Raw genomic sequence first — 6000 nt, forward strand, 5'->3', positions numbered from 1 at the left:
CAGAGAATGGTGCAAGTAGAAAACAATCCAAACAGCAGCAGTTCTGAGGGTGAAAATGCCTTGTTAATGAGAGAGCTCAAAGGAGAATGGCCAGACTGGTTCAAGTTGACAAGAAGGTAACAATAATTCAAATAACTCACATTACAATGGTGGTGTGTAGACCAGTATGTCTAAATGCACAGCACCTCTAAACATCTAACTTTGAAGTGGATGGGCTACTGCAGGAGAAGACCACACTGTGTTCTACTCCTTTACCTTACAAAGTGGCCTCTCCCCCCCTGCCCCTCCCCACTTTTCACCATCTGAGATTCTACCAACAACTGTAGTGTCAGAAGTGAATTTGTAGGTGGCATTTGAGTTATGTTCAACCACACAGTCATGAGTGTAAAGAGCAGTGGACTAAGCACACATCTTTGAAATGCACCTGTGTTGATTGTCAGCACACCCTTCCTATGCAATTCATATCTTTTTACCTCTATCAGGTCACTCCTCAGCCTCCTTTACTCCAGGGCAAACAAGCCCAGCCTTTCCCCATAAACTATCATCCAAATCAGGCAACATCCTTACAAATTTCCTGTATACTCTCCAGCATAACCACTGCTTTAGATCAGGCAAGTCATTAATTGCAATCTTCAATGCTTAAAAGAATAGGAATTCTGCAAGTAGAGAAATAACACACTTCGAGGTAAAAGGTGACCAAAAAATTAAGACTTAAGGGGAATTGTGTTTGCATGCAATTGAAGCCTTAAGAGGCCAGTCCAATTTGCTAGGTGAGCAAATTTGGTTAGCCTCATCATTGCTAGTGACTGGAATTAGTCATGGTAAGCTTCATGGAACGCAAATAGTCGGGTTTCTTGTTGTAGACTCTAGAGATTCATTAAAAGTAACAAAGCATATTTTTTTGGAGGACTAGAATTCATGATCAGAGTTCATGTTAAACTTGCATAGAACCTTGGTTTGGATACATCTGAGAGTAATGTGCACATTTTGTACTCTCCATATTAGAGCAAGGACAGAGCTAATGCACAAAAGGTTTAAAAGTATGGTGCCAGAACCAGGAAAATATAGTATCAGCAAAAACTGGCACTCTAGAAAAGACTCAAAGATGATCCAACAGAGATCTTTAGAATTATGAAGGGATTTTTTTAGGATAGTTCAAGAAGCTTGTATTGTGGAGGGTCAAAACATGAGAAAATAAAATGAATACAAAATGTTCCAGTAATGAATCAGAGCGTAACTTCTTTACCTGCAGTGCTAAAAATGTGGAGCATGCTTGAAATGAAAAGCTCTGATAAACTTGACATGGAAAAGTATGAGAAATTAATGAATCGAAAGCAAGGTCGAGAGGGTGCAAAGTGATGGGATGGGAGAAAACCCATGTTAAACATACAAGGGATGATTGATGTTCGTGGCCTAATGTAGGAGTCAATTTTAGAAAACTTAGCACATTCATTTTTCAAAATAATCTCCTCCTACATTTACACACTTAGTCCAGCGGTCATGGAGCATACGGATCTTGGACCTCCAGAAAGTGACCACAGTACAGGTGATTGATAAGTTTGTGGCCCAAGGTAGGAGGAGATGAGTGAAACAGCTCTCTTTACATGTGCATGCAGTTCAACTCTGAGTGATTATGCAGAAAGTTTGAAGTTAATAACTCATTTCCTACTTTAGGTAACAAACTTATCAATCACCCTGATGAGTGAAATTGAAATTGTCCGTTGTCTATTGCACACAAAATGCACTGCAGTTACCCAGTAAAGCAACTATAGATATCACTGGCATGACTTATCACAATGGTGAATGGGCACATGGGAACTCCAGCTGCCTCACATACTGCACAACATTATAACTTGGAAATTATTACTTTCTAAATGCTGGAACTTCCTTCTGAACAACACCAAAAGGATGGCACAGGTTCAAAAAGTCAGGAAATCAGCTTTTGTGCTGATTAGGTTGCTCATGGAGAATAAATGCTAACCCTATAGGCAGTGTCCTGATGAAAGACAATCCAGTGGATGCTGTGTTCACAAATTTTCTAAAGAGTTTGATGGACTTGTGTAGAGTTGAAAGGTGAGCAGTCCAAAAAAAGGTGTGAGATTGTCATGTGATCGCAAGACCCTGCTGGACGTTGGTAGTGTAGAATGCTGCAAGTCCAATTCACTGGTTCATTGGTGAGACAGATGATGGGGAAGCTGCGTTGCCTCAGTTGTGGTGAGATCTAGGCCTAAGCACCAGGGTCAGCAGCTGCAGTCGCCCGCGGTGGCAATACTCAGGCAGTGTAGGAGAGGCCTCCGTGGGGGCACTAGAATCTGTTATAGGTTGCGTGGCCCCCTCCTGGTGGTGCTGCCATCCCAGTGTCCACTCGGTGCTGCGCTCTGGTGTTTGCTCAGTGCTGCCCTCCAGTGTTCCCTTAGTAGAACAACAAGCTGAACAGCCAAAGGCTTGGGCTATATTTTTTCTCTTTGTGACTGTATTATTACATTTTGTAACTCCAGAGCACAAAAACCAATTGAAAGGAAAACAAGAGAGCTGGGAATAACTCACGTACATTCTTAGCTTTACTTTTAGCGAGACGTGCCTGGATGACATGGGTGTGATGATGTATCCTATTCATATTAACATATAACCCATAATGAATTATTTTTAAAAAAACAATGCTTAATCAAACAAAATATTTATAGTAATACTCAAATATAACTGAAATATTAAATACACAACATGTTGTGTTTTTCTGAATTAGTAACCATAGGTGCTATTAGTGCTTTGTACTCTGTGAGGTATGGTATGCTTTATGCTGTTAGTAATGTAGTTTTCACTTTGGACCTGGAAGAAAACTGTTTCGTTTGGCTATATTCATTCATTGTTGAATAATAATTGAACTTGAAATGCCTCAAGGCTAATGGAAAAAATGTATGATGCAAATGGAAATGCAACTAACTGCATGTTTCAAAGATTAGCTCATGGATTAGACACAAAGTTGTTGGGTACATGTATTCCTTATGCTGGATGTATTGAAGTCAAAAGAAAATAAAACAAGTGCTGGAAAGCTGCAACAAAAATGTTTCTGCATCTTTTCAGGTTGATGACTTCTTGTCAGAACTAGAAAATTGAGGAAGCAAGTGTGCTTTAAGCTGCGAAGCAGGGGTGAGGGTGATGGGTGGAAAGAAGGGGAGGGGTGCCCGAGATGAGGTAGAGACTGGGGAATCCGGAGAACAAATGCAGTTGGAGATATGAGAGGGCAAATGCTGGGACCTGGAGCAATAAGCAATCTGCTGGAGGAAAGAATTGTCGGTGTTTCAGATGCAGCTCCGACCTGAAATGGTGACATTTCCTTTCCTCCAACAGATGTTGCTCAATGCGCTAAGTTTCTCCAGCAGATTGTTTGCTGAACAAATGCAGTCGGTGCTTTCTAATCAAGGCTGGTGAAGGCTCATTAATCAAAGCACTTCTGTGTGGAGAAGGAATTAACAAAAAGGCGAGTGAGAGACAAAAAGCAAATGAACAATGCTGGAGATATGCAGCAGATCAGGTAGTATTTGGGATAAAAAGGAAATTTTGTTTTCAGTTGTTGGATCCCTTTTTGGTTTGCCCGGATAATTTAAATAGACATGGGAAGCAATTTTCTTACATCAAAAATAGAAGTTTTGTAAATTAATTTACATTGCAAATTGAAGTGCTGAAAGAGCAGGTGGAATTTGGTACTTTGCATGGATATGTGAAGTAATGTGAAACAATCGAATCGTGCTAAATTTGTGTGAATGACTAAGGGCTCCTTGTATTTTCTGTGTTGTAAGCTTCCATTTCACAAGGTCAACACTTCTCACCAACACAAAGATATTGATACAGGTATTATGTGGTAACATTTCTGAAGAATTAACTTGTTGCCGCATAGACGAGGAACTACAACCTTTTCCAGGATGAGAATTCCATAGTGGCTTGTTCTGATTTGGCACCAACGTCCATCATTCCTTCACGGAGACACAAGAGACTGCAGGTGCTGGAGTTTGCAACAGCACATAGAGGGCTGAAGGAAGCAGGTCAGGCAGTATCAATGGAGAGAAATGGACAGACAGCATTCTGGATCAAGACCCTTCATCTGAACCCAGTCAGGCACTACCAGTCCAGCTGAAGTCTCCATCAGAAACATCCACTGCCATTTGCCTCCATTGATGATGCCTGACCAGAGTTCAGCTTTTTGTGTGTTGCATTAATTCTGAATGTTCATGGAAGTATTGCTGTTACGTACACTACTGTGCAAAAGTCTTACACACACACATACGTATATATATAAAATAGCTAGAGAGCCTAAGACTTTTACACATAACTGTAGTAATTTTCTGTATTGAACTGGTCTGCTGCTGCTGCAAAAAAAAAAAATCCTGACATATATGAGTGATAATAAACCTGATTCTGATCTGGTTCTCTATTGTGGACTGGGACTGGGGAGAAGGCAGGGAGAGGGGAATCTTGGTTGGGAAAAGGAGAAGAGAAAGGGGAGGGTGTGGGAAGCACTGGATCAATAAACCCAATTTTTTGGAATCAAATTACCTCGCCTGGTGTCGCAGGGCTGGGTATGTCTGCACCCGTGCCACCCCCTGCCCCTGGCACTCCTCTGCCATCTGTCCCTCACCCCTCCTGTGCCACTCCACCCTCACCATTCCCACCATCCTTTGCTCCTGCCACATTTACAAACTCGCTCTCTGCTCCACATTGACAAATACAGTACTGAGCAAAAGTCTGAGGCTCCCTATATATATGGGCCTAGCAATAAAACAGTGGTCCACATCAGAATCGAAATAAGCAACTAAAGTATTTGAGTTAGAGCTAGAATCTTGAATTTCCAAGTCCGTTAAATACCATCCTTTATTGTACCAGTAAAATATACTTCTCAACTTTTGCATTTTTTGACTTGTGAAAAGTGAGGCAAATGACAGAAAGAATGAGGCTGCTTTAATGATCTTGTTTGAAGAATAGATGTTGTTCAGACATCATGGGGATATCATTCTACTTTGTCTTGAATCGTTGCAATGGGATCAAAGTAGAAGTTTAATGCTTCATTCAAAATGCTACAGTGTTGATAGTATTCTGTCCATTCCTCATTTAAGAACTTGTTGATCTATGCACGAAATGAAACATACCTCATATTCATTATTGAGGAAGCCATTATAATGTCTATCATGTGTATGCCATAGAATTCAAAGGTTCAAGGTTATTTATTCTCAAAGTACGCATGCAGAATACAACTCTGAGATTTGTCTTCTCCAGATAGCCATGAAACAAAGAAAGAAAATGGAAGTCGTTCAGAGAGAAATATCAAACCCCTTCCCAGACAAAAAATACAAACAAAATGGAAGAACATCAACCCCTCCCCAGCACAAAATGCAACAAGAACAACCCCTCCCCTGCACAAAAATCTAACAGAATGCAACAGAACCCCCCGCACCCCCAAATCCCCTCCCCTTGCACAACATAATGGAAAAGGAATGGGCAAAAAACACAGAATATAAAAACCATGTCTGAAAAAGATCCGCAGTCCATAAATGCAATAGTCCAATCCAGAAACGCTGAGCCATGGTAACATACACAAACATCACTAACATCATTGAAAGAGAGGGACACTGCGTGAGAAATGAGGCCTACCCGCCTGCCACAGATAGGCCACTCGCAGACTCCTTCTCTGGCAGTGATCAAAAGGCAGGCAGTTGGCACTGAAACCCTCACTCGCCTTCTGCATTCGCCTCGATGTCTCAGTCTTCCTCGATGCTTTAATCATGAGATGGAGTCGAGCACCATGGAATCAGAATCTGAATCAGGTTTAACATCTCCGGCACATGTCATGAAATTTGTTGTTTTGCGGCAGCAGTACAATGCAATGCATAAAAATATAGCAACTTAGTTACAATAAGAAATATATAAATATAAGTAGTGTAAAAAGAGCAAAAAAACAAGAGGTAGTGAGGACTGGTATGTGATCTCCAAATTCCCCCTTCCTGAAGT

The sequence above is a fragment of the Hypanus sabinus genome, chromosome 10 (assembly GCF_030144855.1).
Source record: "Hypanus sabinus isolate sHypSab1 chromosome 10, sHypSab1.hap1, whole genome shotgun sequence".
In the NCBI taxonomy this organism is placed as follows: domain Eukaryota; kingdom Metazoa; phylum Chordata; class Chondrichthyes; order Myliobatiformes; family Dasyatidae; genus Hypanus; species Hypanus sabinus.